At 37.8% G+C, this 14,973-nt stretch overlaps 2 protein-coding genes and 1 long non-coding RNA gene across 3 annotated transcripts in view; 2 read left to right on the forward strand and 1 right to left on the reverse strand.

Moving 5' to 3' along the window:
- LOC139127180 (tripartite motif-containing protein 2-like) overlaps positions 1-14,973 on the forward strand; it is a 144,880-nt gene that overhangs the window by 58,328 nt on the left and 71,579 nt on the right. The window lies entirely within an intron of this gene.
- LOC139127183 (uncharacterized) overlaps positions 1-14,973 on the forward strand; it is a 55,623-nt gene that overhangs the window by 5,386 nt on the left and 35,264 nt on the right. Inside the window, exons 2-4 of the mRNA XM_070693108.1 lie at positions 1,729-1,862; positions 7,114-7,313; positions 11,026-11,193. The gene's annotated coding sequence lies outside the window, so the exon portion shown is untranslated. The remainder of the gene's footprint in view (positions 1-1,728; positions 1,863-7,113; positions 7,314-11,025; positions 11,194-14,973) is intronic.
- On the reverse strand, positions 3,861-4,915 carry LOC139127170 (uncharacterized). The gene is made up of 2 exons (XR_011550940.1): positions 4,602-4,915; positions 3,861-4,040 (listed from the first exon to the last, which is right to left on the reverse strand). It is a non-coding gene; the product is annotated as an uncharacterized lncRNA (long non-coding RNA).

Genomic DNA, 14,973 nt, shown 5'->3' on the forward strand with positions numbered 1-14,973 from the left:
TTGTGAACTGTGTAAGATATTTGTAGATATTTTGTATGTTGTTTTTCCATGTATAATGGGCTGTCCCAGAATGGGAATCATATGTTTTCATCTAGCTTATCTATTCTCAATGTGACAGTGAGTTGTCATAGTAACAACATATTAGACTATATAAAGAAAGTATATTTCAATATATAATATATTATAGCCCAAACATGGGACTATGTGCCCGAGGGTAGGTGACCATTTGCCCGACATCAGGGGGGCAAATGGTCTCCTGCCCCGAGGGTACATAGTCCCATGTTTGGGCTATAATGTTTATATTACATGCCTCTCTTACACAATTTTCACTCAAAATATTTAGGTTTATTGGCAAATAATAATCAAATACTTTATTTCCACCTTTGACAAAAATCTATTACAAATGGATGATTTTCATCATCGAATGGCGCAATGATAATTTAAACTACTGTTATGCGGTTTTCAATTTTTTTCTGCAAAATTTTCTGAGAACAGGATTTCCTTTGGAAAACTTGAAATTTCAACATTTTTACATCAAAAAGTTGTCAAGTTGAAAATAGTTCTAGTTCACTTTCAGTCCAATGATGACTATGCGGCCCGCGACGTCATCAACGAGTTACCATTGAATCCTATGGAGCGTGTGACGTTTGATATACGAGGTATGTAATAAATGATAAATTTACTCATAGCCTTATTCCTAAATCTTGACACACAAATCAAGGAGAATTGTACACACCCCAATATATCATAGTTGTTCATAAAAAATTATCAAGATACTGCCAAGTCATAACAATGTTGCATTTTTCATAGCCATCAAAAAGTTGTAACTTTAGAAACCCTCTTTTTATTTTTGTGTGGTGTGGCCCATCAAAAGGAGAAAAATCTTGCAAAATCAAATATGGTTTTCGAAAATGAGCAAAACATTTTGGAGTCATAGAGTAGCTTCAAATTCAATGAGTTACCACAAACTAATGCTACTGATATTGTGTCCATGTATTATAGTGTCACTGTAGTTAGGAATAATTCATGTCATAAAATCTGTAATGTAGGGATAGATGTTAGAGTAGGTTTTGTGAGTAAGTGTTGTAATGTTGTGATGTAATTAATTTATTCAGTTTATTCTGTTCCTATTCACAGGGTCTCAGCTATTGCAAGAATGGTTGGAAACAATGAAAATTGTGTTGACATGTGAGTATAGGAAGAAACCAGTGAATGGGAAATATTGACAGAAATCATAAACATGGTATGAAAATGTCAAATATCTACCAGTGTTCAAGATGACACAGAATGTGGTAAGTGTTGTAATGTTGTGATGTAATTAATTGAGTGAACACCTCTGTTGTTTGTGTTATCCAAGTACTTCATGTGTCTGTACAAACAAGGTGAGTGTATCAGACAGTGAAATGGTGAACTCAAGTGAAAGGACTCTACCACAACTTTAGCAGCCATAGCTTTCTGCTGAAATCAGTTTTATCCATGGTGAGATTTATTCTGATGATGTCAGTCATGACATCTTTTTATCTGCTATAAAACTGATCATTTAGGTTTTTAAGTCTATAGTTACAACATGTATACAACATAGCAGGTTGGTTATTTATCCAAGATAAAAACAGAAAGGGACTAGATTAATCAGATCTTCATCCCTGATATTTCATAGTTAATCTGCTTTGAATATTTTTGTTTTGTATACTGAGTAAAGTTGTGTATTTACAATTTTCTACTTTTTAGGAGATTTCATCAAAATGGTAGCACTCCAGCAGTAAACTAAGGTGCACATTGGTGTTAGAGGACGCTGTTGACTACACTCACCAAAGGCATACAGAGGACTTGTCCACTCTTGTTTCTGTGAAACAACAATACAGGTACAGCTACACTCTGTGAAAGTATCTCTAGAGAATATAAATTGCTTGTTATAATATTTCAGTTGTATGGACATTTGTTGTAATATTCAGTTACAAAACTCAGAACAAAATTATTTCACCAATGAATAAATGCTGTGTTGTAAAGAATCTGACCTTTTAGAATTGTATCAAGTCAGAATATTCCAAGTTACATCACTTTGAAATCTGAATATGCCCTTCATTTGAATCAGAGTTCAACAAGTTCTTACTATTAATCTGTCTGATATTTTTATTTCAAGAAAGGATAGCGTACAGTGTGTCCTGTTTATAACAAACATGTATTTCAGGAAACTTTGCGTCATTTTGAGGAATTGTGGAATTCATTTGTATCAGCCCTGTATCTTTAAATGTAAAACATTTGCTTCTGTCACCAGCAATTTGTTTGCATCAGTGCGTGTCATAGTCTTAGAAAACACACTGATAGCTTATCAATGAAATCAGTTTGCCCTGAAATAAATATCTGGCTAAGCATGCATTTCAATGTTTTTCAAACCAGTTTATAATTTTGAATTGAATCAAACTAGGCCTTTGATCTATCCGTGTAATTTACTGCCAGCCCTAATCCTAATGACTGCCAAGGCCCATCAGCTATGTATTTTACTTCCTGTACCTTTACTTCAGTCTTGCTAATAAATGTTTTGTAGGAACTCAGAATGAGCTGTAGAAATGTGCCATCCCTTACCAAATCTGCTGACCGGAAAGTGCCCGGTATGTGGCCGGTATCTGCCCGGTTTGTGCCTGGTATTATTGCCCGGTTTGCGGCCGGTTATGGCCAAAAACGGTCTAAACCGGGCGCCCGTTCAGTGCCCGTGTAAAAAAATAAAGTTTATAATGGTGACTGGAAGATGACCGGTTGTGGCAAAAAAAACGGTCATAAAACGGTCATCCATTTGTTTCTGTGACCAGAAAGTGCCCGGTTATGGCCAAAAACGGTCAGAAAACAGGCGCACGGCTTATGCCCGGTTTTGCGTTGGTGACCGGAAAGTGCCTGGTATTGGAAAACAAAAATGGCGCCCGTTTTATGCCCGTTTTTTTTTTTATATGACCGGAAAGTGCCCGGTTATGGCCAAAAACGGTCAGAAAACGGGCGCACGGCTTATGTCCGGTTTTGCGTTGGTGACCGGAAAGTGCCTGGTATTGAAAAACAAAAATGGCGCCTGTTTTATGCCCGTTTTTATGACCGGAAAGTGCCTGGTTATGGCCAAAAACGGTCAGAAAACGGGCGCACGGCTTATGCCCGGTTTTGCGTTGGTGACCGGAAAGTGCCTGGTATTGGAAAACGAAAATGGCGCCCGTTTTATGCCCGTTTTTATGACTGGAAAGTGCCTGGTTATGGCCAAAAACGGTCATAAAACGGGTGCACGGCTTATGCCCGTTTTTTTGTTGGTGACCGGAAAGTGCCTGGTAATGGAAAAGAAAACTGGTGCCCGTTTTATGCCCGTTTTTTTCCTATGACTGGAAAGTGCCCGGCAAATTATTTTGCATGTTACTGCACCTTTGCTGAAACTACACACGCAAAATTTCCTTCATAAGATTAAGTTGGCATGATTCCACAGTAGTCAGCTCCGGAATAAACTTTTACTAATTTCAGCAACAGAAAGAAAACTAAATACATTATTAAATAGATGAGAGATACTGAAAACAAAAGAAGCAACAAAATTAAGCGACAGCAAAATTTCTTGTATTGTACAAGTTTCATCATTTTTATCTTCTGCAACAATATAATAAGTTCAGATCAGTGACAGATATGTACACAGATGTTGTAAAATCACATGTGTAGACATGGCTAATGTCAGTGACACAGTTAAGAATGAAAACCTGACAAATCTTAAGGCCGATTGTGGACAGCACAAGATGTGTTTTATCCAACTAAGCTCTGAAATACCAGCTTCACAAGAAACAATGGTCAGCGCAAATAAAGTTATTGTTTCATATAAAAAAGACAACAGAGAAAAAAAGTTTAAATTTAAATTGTGGTATGATTTATTTTATATGCCACGTTCATTTCATGCCACATAAGTGTCTTCAAGAGATTTTCTTTTGACCCAAGAAGTTTCATGTAACATTTACATTACTGTCAAAGGCTGCAATTTGGCTTTCTGTTCTCTGAATTTCTTGTCCCAGCACCGGCAATGCATTCTGAAAAATACAAATCGTTCAGGGAAGAGTGTAAGTCTTTACCATTTGACCAAACATTGTAAACATCGCAATTTGATGAAATAAATCAATTGTTATTTGAAAATGAGACAAAAAATGTTGAAAAATTGAAGTAGAAAAATGCAAAATATAAATGATTGTTATTAAATTAATAATGATCAAAATGTCCAACAGCTGACTGCTCTCGTATGTTGTTTATTGCATACACGATGGTGACAATCTGCAAAAATCTCAGCACTATACTGTAATAGCTGTGGAAACGAAGCTTACTGTTGGTGGGATGGGGTAGCGTGCGTCGCTATGCGGGTCATCAAAGGTCAACACCCCCCCCCCCGCCGGGTTGACGTTTTGATTACCCGCATAGCGACACATGCTACCCACCAACAGATAGCTGCATTTCCACAGCTATCACTGTAAGTCTATCAGTTGTGAAACGAAAGTGAATTCAGCATGAATCAATACTCAACGAAAATTTATCTGTAGGTAAACATAGCAATACAAGGATAATAGCGACGTATATAGACGGACGGTACATTGACTTACATTTGTGAACGGCTCGCAGACGATTCCCGGTAATTGCAGGTCTCTCCGGGCCGTGTGTACATAGAAAATATAGTCGGCATCTTTACTGCTGTTCGCGTTCACAAATTTACAACTTTGTCTGTCCCTGGTACTGTATACACGTTTTTGCAACAATATGACATCATTTGACTGGCGATTCCATAGAAAGATCACGAAATTGTCCACTAGATAACTCCCTGATCACAAGTACACAGCCGACGGTACTAAAATCTAACTTCGCGCCGATCAAGCCTCATGACGTTCACGCAAGTGCGATCTATAAATTATTACGCGATTGATAATGTAGTCCCGTTTTGAAACGCTGGAGTTGACTCTACATCTGCACCAATCCGTTATGTTTCATACTTGATATAGAATTTAATTTTTAAGTTTAATGAAAATGGATACTTTAACCATAGAAAGACTCAAAAGAGAGTAAAATTTCTGTCAGCACAAAGAATCAATATCAATGCGCGAACTGATCTTGATGAACCGTGACCTCCACGCATGCGTGACCTCGTGTGTAAACATGTCGGGAGCTGCTCACGCTCGCTGCTCATAGCTGGCTTTATTTATAGGACGCGTTGAAAGTTAGCGAGGTAGCATATTGGATTTTCGTACAGCGGCTCGGGATGGAGTGTAATCCTAAACCTCAAATTTGTGCTCGGCAATCTAACTCTATCGCTGAAAACATGGACAAAAGCCTTCACATCAATGTCATCAGAAGGCGAGATTTTGTTCACGATGACAGGACACAGACTGTACATAGGGCACTGTATGCACGTCGGGACGCACGTACCGTATTCTGCTTGAAGCACGGCCCTGCTCTGAGGTAGTAGTAGCCCTGCGTACAGGTCTGTGTGTTCCCGGCGTTACAGGCCGTGTAACGCCGGGAACACACAGACCTGTACGCAGGGCTAAGGTAGTATCGGGTCCTTGCTTAGCTATACCATGGAGGTATGCTATACCAACATTGACATTTACTTGGGGCATGTTTCTACATTGAAAAGTTCTCCTCTCTCGTTACTTTTATGGTACAGATTTGCAGTAACAAAAGTCTACGCGTCCTTACAGATCATCAGCATGATCAGATGCACATTTCGTTCGAAACTGCTTGCATTTTGGTATCATTCACAGAAAATACAGGGTTTAACTTGCAAGACAGACAAGTCCCTGATTTAAAAATGTGTTTTCCTAAAAGTTCAGTTGTCGATCCAACCATAATTTACCCGACCAGATTGTTGCTTTCACCAGCTGAACTGTGCTTTAAAAGCTGTACATTATCTACCAGTTATTATAATTTATATGTGCATTGTCTGTTATAAAAATACATAAATATAAAATATAAATGAAACGTCAGTTTTGTTTTCTTGAGTATGAACTGTCACAAACTGCAATGGTTCACTGTACTCCCTTGGAATGCAATAGTTGGCAATATGTCCAGCATGTGTTGCTGCATATTTGCAGCAATAATCTTGTTTGCAGCAAATTTGCAGCAACTTAGCCGTTTACTGCAAATTGGCTGCAAATTGATCTAAGGGTTTGCGGGAGGGTCATAGCTAGCTGTAAACTTCTGCAACTCCTTCTTGCAAGCTATGCTTGCTGCGTATTTGCTGCAAACTTGCTGTAGAAATAATCTTCAGTAAGGGAAAATATTCAAATTTTATTTTATTTGAAAACCAGGTGCAAAGCAGTCACCTATTAAAAGTCAAATTCCATTTCATTTGCACCAGCCATTCCCAGGCACCCCGAAATGATCAAATTCTATTTCATTCACAAACCAGGCACAAACTGGTCATAAAAAATACTCAAATTCTGTTTCATTTGCAATCCAGGCATAAACCGGGCATTCCCAAACGGTCAAAATCAATTTCATTCACAAACCAGGCACAAACCGGTCACTTAAAGAGTAAAATTCTGTTTCATTTGCAATCCGGGCATAAATCGGGCATTCCCAAATGGTCAAATTCAATTTCATTCACAAACCAGGCACAAACCGGTCACTTAAAGAGTAAAATTCTGTTTCATTTGCAATCCGGGCATAAATCGGGCATTCCCAAATGGTCAAATTCAATTTCATTTACAAACCAGGCGCAAACCGGTCATAAAAAATAAAGAAATTCTATTTCATTTGCAATCCAGGCATAAACCGGGCATAAATGTTGGTTAAAAATAACTAAGTCATAATGCCGGTCGCTTTCCAGTCATAAAAGTTGGTTAAAAAAAAACTAAGTCCTAATGCCGGTCGCATTCCGGTCAAAAACGTTCAGTTTACGGTCACTTGTGTTTGCTAAAAATCAAAGTAAACACTAAAACGGGCACTTCCAGGCAGTGAAAAGGGGCACCAGGCACAAACCGGGCACATACCAGGCACAAACCGGGCACATACCGGGCACTTTCCGGTCAACAGATTTGGTAAGGGATGTTTGTCTGACTCTGTTATAAATATCTGTCAATGATATTCTTACCTTTGTATCTACCTTTTGCATTTTAGGGAAGAAGCTGAGAAGTGTTGAAGTGTTGCTGGGATTTTAGGAGTTTCTTGTGTGAAAACAAAACAAGACAACCAGACTGATCTCATCAAGTGGAAGAAATTCAGACACCACTGTGTTCATCTCAGCTGAAGAAACACAACCAAGACAGAAATAGGAAATCTAGAGGAACTCTGTATGTTGAATAAAGGATTCACATGATGTAAGTTTAACAACAAACATATGGGTCACCCTAGTAGAAATTGTGAATAATTGCAACAATATAGAATGAAGAAAATGAAGGAAATATGAAACAATGTTGCAGCTTGAACAATGTGAATTCACATTGAAGTACATGTTGTCAGCAAGGCACTCATGATTGTGATCACAATAATCATATACATCAGCCTATTTGATTGTCTGTGACCAAATTTTCTGTCAAGTTGTTCTTTGACTTGAGAAGAAACTAATAAATAGCATATCCACCATTTGACTGTTTTATTTTGCTAAAATTGATATCAGGTTAGAACAAATAAAATGTAAAATTTGAGGTTGTGGAATTGCACACATCGATGAATGCGACCCCTTGAACTTTAATCTCTCTAGTGAAAATTATACCGGTATATATATTGTGATTGCAAAACTATTGTAAGGACAGCATGTTGACAGTTTTCTAAATTAATTGTATTAAAGATCAAATTATTCTAATTATCCTTTCCTTTTGCCATATTGAAAAGAAAACATTATGTTTCCAAGCACCAGAACACAATACCTTCCCAAAGTCAAAGGCCTACATTTTCTAGCAGATTTTCTAATATCATGTAGTACCATACATTTATGATAAATAAGCCATATACACAACATTTATCTTTGTAACAATATCACTACCCACCCACACCCGCGAAGTTGGAAGCTAAGGAAGTTGAAAATAGCATGGTTTTGAACCAATGACCTTGGAATGTATTTACACAGAGAAATGTTTTTGAATGCTGTTTTTGACATTTGCCCTGTACTCCCAGTCACTTTTTAATGAATTGATGACCTCTGTTTTCACTGTTCTGTCTTCCCATCAGCTGACAAACACTTTCCTAGAAAATATACTTCTCATTTATGACTTTATTGTGTATTATATCATACCAGTATATTGATGGTGCAAATACAGCGATCTGATTGGTCGAGACGCAAAAAGAACACTGGTATATTTGGGCGATATACCACGGTGGGCATGCGCGCTAGTTCTTGGCTTGAGGAAAAATTCCTTTTATGACATTCCCCGCCAGAATTTCAATATGCTGTGTATGAATAATAGCAATAAATCACTCTATTTTGACCATTTCACTTCATATATGCACTCGCTATCGCTCGTGCATATATGTCGTGAACTGGTCAAAATCTCGTGGTATACCATCGCTGGGTGTACTTTATTGCTTAAATGAATGATGCATGACATTCATGATACAATATTGAAATAATACCGGTATATACAAATCAAAATGAATGATGCATGACATTCATGTGGAGAATATTGAAATAATACTTTGGAGAAATGTCAGAAATGGATTGTTTGATCCTGCAGGTAACCTGTTGTTTTGTCAGTGGTGTATTCTCTCTACTTTGGAAATACATTGGTGATAGATTGCAGCATCAAAGAGAAATTAAGAGACAGGAGTTTCTTAATCCAATCATGACTCTCACAAAGAAAGAAGTAGAAAAGATGTCATGATGCTCCATGAAGATGATGACAGTTTTTAAGTTGGTGGTCAGAAAGTTGATGAGAGTGATGAAGTTGACGTCAGAGAGACAATACAATGTTTCCCCATCATGGTCTTGAGGGCAAATCTTCAAACCACAACTGCAGAAGTAGTTTCTTTCGGCTTTGGTGACCCAGATAAACACCAATCTAGTTTCTCAATGTTTGAACATTTTACTGGCTACTTTCAGCATTTCTCCATGAAACCCAGTATACTGTACATCATTCATCTAATCAGTATTGGCTACTTTCAGCATTTCTCCATGAAACCAGTATGCTGTACATCATTCATCTAATCAGTACTGGCTACTTTCAGCATTTCTCCATGAAACCCAGTATGCTGTACATCATTCATCTAATCAGTACTGGCTACTTTCAGCATTTCTCCATGAACCCAGTATGCTGTACATCATTCATCTAATCAGTACTGGCTACTTTCAGCATTTCTCCATGAAACCCAGTATGCTGTACATCATTCATCTAATCAGTACTGGCTACTTTCAGCATTTCTCCATCAAACCCAGTATGCTGTACATCATTCATCTAATCAGTACTGGCTACTTTCAGCATTTCTCCATGAAACCCAGTATGCTGTACATCATTCATCTAATCAGTACTGGCTACTTTCAGCATTTCTCCATGAAACCCAGTATGCTGTACATCATTCATCTAATCAGTACTGGCTACTTTCAGCATTTCTCCATCAAACCCAGTATGCTGTACATCATTCATCTAATCAGTACTGGCTACTTTCAGCATTTCTCCATCAAACCCAGTATGCTGTACATCATTCATCTAATCAGTACTGGCTACTTTCAGCATTTCTCCATCAAACCCAGTATGCTGTTCATCATTCATCTAATCAGTACTGCTACTTTCAGCATTTCTCCATCAAACCCAGTATGCTGTACATCATTCATCTAATCAGTACTGGCTACTTTCAGCATTTCTCCATCAAACCCAGTATGCTGTACATCATTCATCTAATCAGTACTGGCTACTTTCAGCATTTCTCCATGAAACCCAGTATGCTGTACATCATTCATCTAATCAGTACTGGCTACTTTCAGCATTTCTCCATCAAACCCAGTATGCTGTAATCATTCATCTAATCAGTACTGGCTACTTTCAGCATTTCTCCATCGAAACCCAGTATGCTGTACACCATTCATCTAATCAGTACTGGCTACTTTCAGCATTTCTCCATGAAACCAAGTATGCTGTACATCATTCATCTAATCAGTACTGGCTACTTTCAGCATTTCTCCATGAAACCCAGTATGCTGTACATCATTCATCTAATCAGTACTGGCTACTTTCAGCATTTCTCCATGAAACCCAGTATGCTGTACATCATTCATCTAATCAGTACTGGCTACTTTCAGCATTTCTCCATGAAACCCAGTATGCTGTACATCATTCATCTAATCAGTACTGGCTACTTTCAGCATTTCTCCATCAAACCCAGTATGCTGTACATCATTCATCTAATCAGTACTGGCTACTTTCAGCATTTCTCCATCAAACCCAGTATGATGTACATCATTCATCTAATCAGTACTGGCTACTTTCAGCATTTCTCCATCAAACCCAGTATGCTGTACATCATTCATCTAATCAGTACTGGCTACTTTCAGCATTTCTCCATCAAACCCAGTATGCTGTACATCATTCATCTTATCAGTACTGGCTACTTTCAGCATTTTTCCATCAAACCCAGTATGCTGTACATCATTCATCTAATCAGTACTGGCTACTTTCAGCATTTCTCCATCAAACCCAGTATGCTGTACATCATTCATCTAATCAGTACTGGCTACTTTCAGCATTTCTCCATCAAACCCAGTATGCTGTACATCATTCATCTAATCAGTACTGGCTACTTTCAGCATTTCTCCATGAAACCCAGTATGCTGTACATCATTCATCTAATCAGTACTGGCTACTTTCAGCATTTCTCCATCAAACCCAGTATGCTGTACATCATTCATCTAATCAGTACTGGCTACTTTCAGCATTTCTCCATGAAACCCAGTATGCTGTACATCATTCATCTAATCAGTACTGGCTACTTTCAGCATTTCTCCATGAAACCCAGTATGCTGTACATCATTCATCTAATCAGTATTGATAGTAACACCTTATTGGCCAATGATAATCACTGGATTAAATTATATTTTTACAGACATCAAACCCTGCAATATATCAGGGTTTGTTTCATGGTTGTGGCCCACCATACCAAGTCACTGCCTGAGTCTTGGTCTTTACATCCATAGCTTCATCAATGAAGAAAACACATGTCTTTACAGTGGAAGAACTATCTGACTTTGCATCAGTCTTCAGTCAGTCCAATGTAAGTAGACATCTGCTTTGAAGTCTTCACAGTGGTTTCTAAGTTAAACAAAAATGATGATAAAAAGTAAAGATAACTTGTGTATTTTAAACACGTACAGCTGTCAACAGAATAAATGTTGTTTGTCTGTTCCCACTTTCCTCCACACAATATTGATATTTTGATGACTTACTTTCAGTTTATTTCTGATACTCATTGATATGAAGTCAAAATTCTGACTTGAAACATTAGCCCATACCTGATCCTATTTTTGTAAGCAGCGCAGCCAGCGGTAGAAATGGTCAGGGAACCAGACTAGACTTGTTTTTCAAACACCCTGGTCAAATTTTGCATATGAATTAGAATTGAAAGTAGAGAGTGGAAAGGGAAAGGGGCTTGGTCAGGCCTGGCAACATTGTGTATGGACTCTGAGGTGAAAATTCTATCTAAACTTCAAACCTAAAACCTAAAATGTCTTTCCATAGTTTTACTTCCAACTGGATAATACTATGCCTCAACTTGGTGGCTTTTCAAATGATTAACATTTGAAAAGATGTTGTGATACAGTAGTGTTTGACACTTGAATAGCCACCAAGTAAAACCTAGGCACAGTGCCAACAAAATGACCTCAAATGAACTTTGTATACACACCTACAGACCCACAGTACTTCTTAACAAGGTTAGATGAATCAAAGACAATGACTTTTATGTCTACAAAGGCATTGTATTTTGAGAAGCAGTCCACTTTATATCAGCACAATAAGTCTGTGTTTCAGTTCATAACATATTCTTATAGTTCTCACAGACTCATTTTACTCAGATATACTACCTTGTTCTCACATGACTCCCCCAGAATGAAATGGTTGCCACTCGTTTGACCTTTGACCTTGCCTGATAACAAGTTACTACTGTTGGTCTAGACTTCCTTTTGACGACTTGTAATTTTTTTAAGAAATTCACAGCTACACGGATATGGACTACATGGATGTCTGTCGACGCATATTGACTAAACACTGTCATCTATCGACATGATCAGCCTACTCAGGGAAATATAAATTAAGTATGTTGAATTACTTTTCATTTTCTACGATATAATTTTGTTTTGGTTTTGCAACACTGAATGTAACTTCCCTAAGCAAATCACAATATGGCTTTAAAACTCAGATATCTGGACAAAAACCATCAAAAATGCAATTTAATGGCAATTTTATTCTAAGCCCATTGAATGTTCATCAAATGTGAAACACTTACAGTCAACCATAATATATACAAAGAGTTTCTGACGCTGTAGTAAGAAATGACTTCCTTATTTGACCTTTTATACAACCTGAGATCCGTATAAAAGTGTATCTGGTGGTCATGCATGAAAAGATCACCAATTTTCTCATATTATCCATCAGTTTCACTTTTGGTGGTCCATCGTGACCAACCAAGTTTTTAGCAGTCAGGTGGTACACTAAGTGCTGTAAATATAGGACATTGTCTGAAAGATTTCAACATTTGACAACCAAAGTATGTTACAGCTGTCTCTATCTGTATATCATGAGTTTTGTAATTTGTCCATGTCTTAGACAAAAGGCAGTGAGTTCACAGAGACATTCCTGAGGGATTCCTTGTTGATTGTTATACGTCTGGGTCTAAGCTTACCACATCCGTTGCCTGATATGTTCATGGGTCCCACAAGGAGACACAAAATCCCACAAAGGGTTGTTGAGCTCCTCTAGGGTGCTGAAATGGCTTGTGAACCAACTTTGGCAGCCGTGTCCTTACACTGCCCTGTGTTTGAGGTTATTCAAATCTGTGAGTGTCATGGTAAAGGCCATGGTGGCCATGGTGATGCATTTATATGCCCTCACCCCAAGATATTGGCCAAACCCCTTGTTCTTAAATTTTTTAGCTCATATTTGGTTTTATATATAAATACCAAAAAGAGCTTATATGATGAGTCTGAGTGGCATCTGTATGTCTTTATATTTATGGGTATGTATGTGCGGATGTATGTCCGTCACACACAAAGGCTCCCATACCGCCAAAGCTACCGTCTCAGTATTTGTGTACCGGTACAGGTAGATGTAGGGATTGAGATGTGAATTTGTTCAAATGAACACATCAGTGTCAAAAATGTGCAAATGAGGTAAGAAAAAGGGAAATACTGCAAGTGTGCAGGAGTGGTGGCAGTGAACTGGATCAGCCCACACATCTGAATAAGAGGATTTTGACCTTTAACCTATTTGGTATGCAGGGTACCTATTATGTTTGGGAGTGGTAGCAGTAACTGAAACAGCTAATTGATCATTTCCTGTCATTGTTTATGAACTATGACATATTAATAGATCTGCTGAAACCATGGATGTCTATTTTTGTACATCCATGGTTGAAAGATTCTCTGCTATGCATGTTGCTAAAGTTGACCTTCAGTACCTAAAGTTTCAGACCTTATTTACTTTTGTCATTCTTAATTTTCTGGTTTAATTAAATATTTCTGTTGTTTTTCTGGTTGTGCTGTGCGGAAATTGTCATGACATCAACGTATAATTTTCCTGCACTGAACAGATAGAAATAACACTTTGTTGATCTTTGGTATGTACAAATTCTGATCAAATTTTAGCGACACCGTATTGTTTTCCATTTTGACTTAAATGGTGCACCTGTATCTAATTCAAATACCACACACACAACAAATGTCGTTAATAGTAAATCACATACTAAAGATCGATGTACCTGTATTAAAATATATCATTAAACATTCTCATATAAGGCAGTTCCTCAGTGATTTCAAAGTATTGGCTCACAGCACCACTCCAGCTCCAGAGATGCCTTAAACACAATCTACCATTCTAGTTGATTAATGCATTCCAACATTTTTCTGATAGCATTGTTGATGAAGTAAGTAAGAAAAGTAGTTTTTCGTCTTTTAATTTGAATACTTGTATTCAAATTATGGCAGCCGCACCCAAACTGTGTACCTATCAAGTTAGCATGCTCTTCTAGAACTGTGCAGTTTGGTACTCTTGAAGATTATCCTATTATTTTCAAAGGAGAATAATTTAATATTCAATATTTTAACTCTGTAAATCAACAAGTGATTGTCAATGACCCAGTCCCCACTTGCTAATGAGTACTTTGACGTCCTTGAAGAGAGCAGAGTCCTGTTCATTAATTGCAATGTAGACGGGACTTAATGGCTGAGAATGAGTTTGTAGTACAGTTATGGTTCAACTGTTGAATTGAACAAGTCATACCGTGTGTATAGACAGTATTGATGGCAAATAGCAAGTAATGGCAGTGATAGCCATACAAAACTAAATTTGGTGGTTCAACGTGCCATATGCAATCATGTATGAAAGTCGTTTTTAAAATAATGACCACAGTACAAGCAGCATCCAATCATTGCTGTTAATACACACAGAAAACGTTGCCACCTATAAGCTTGGCGTCACTGACAGAGGAGCCAAACAAAAAGTAGCCATGGATTTAATATGGGACAATAAATTTGCATGAAGTTTTGTGCAAGGAACCTATGTACCAAATATCAAGGCTATCTCTGGTTTGAGTTGTAGCATTTTGACCGAGTTGGCCTGTACTTCATTTGAATGTTTTTGATACAAATATGTTTGTTTGAGCAAGTTCTCATATCCGGCCTGTGATGCATCAACACATCAAATATTGACACGTAGCAAGCATGAGGGGTTACTCTGAGTGAAAACAGGTACATCTTTGATGGTCATTGGTGGACATATTGGATCACAGCATGAAACAAATTAATGTCGACATTAATGTTCTTGTATCAACTTTGTCGAT

Source organism: Ptychodera flava, unplaced genomic scaffold (assembly GCF_041260155.1).
Source record: "Ptychodera flava strain L36383 unplaced genomic scaffold, AS_Pfla_20210202 Scaffold_29__1_contigs__length_4469600_pilon, whole genome shotgun sequence".
Taxonomy (NCBI): Eukaryota; Metazoa; Hemichordata; class Enteropneusta; family Ptychoderidae; genus Ptychodera; species Ptychodera flava.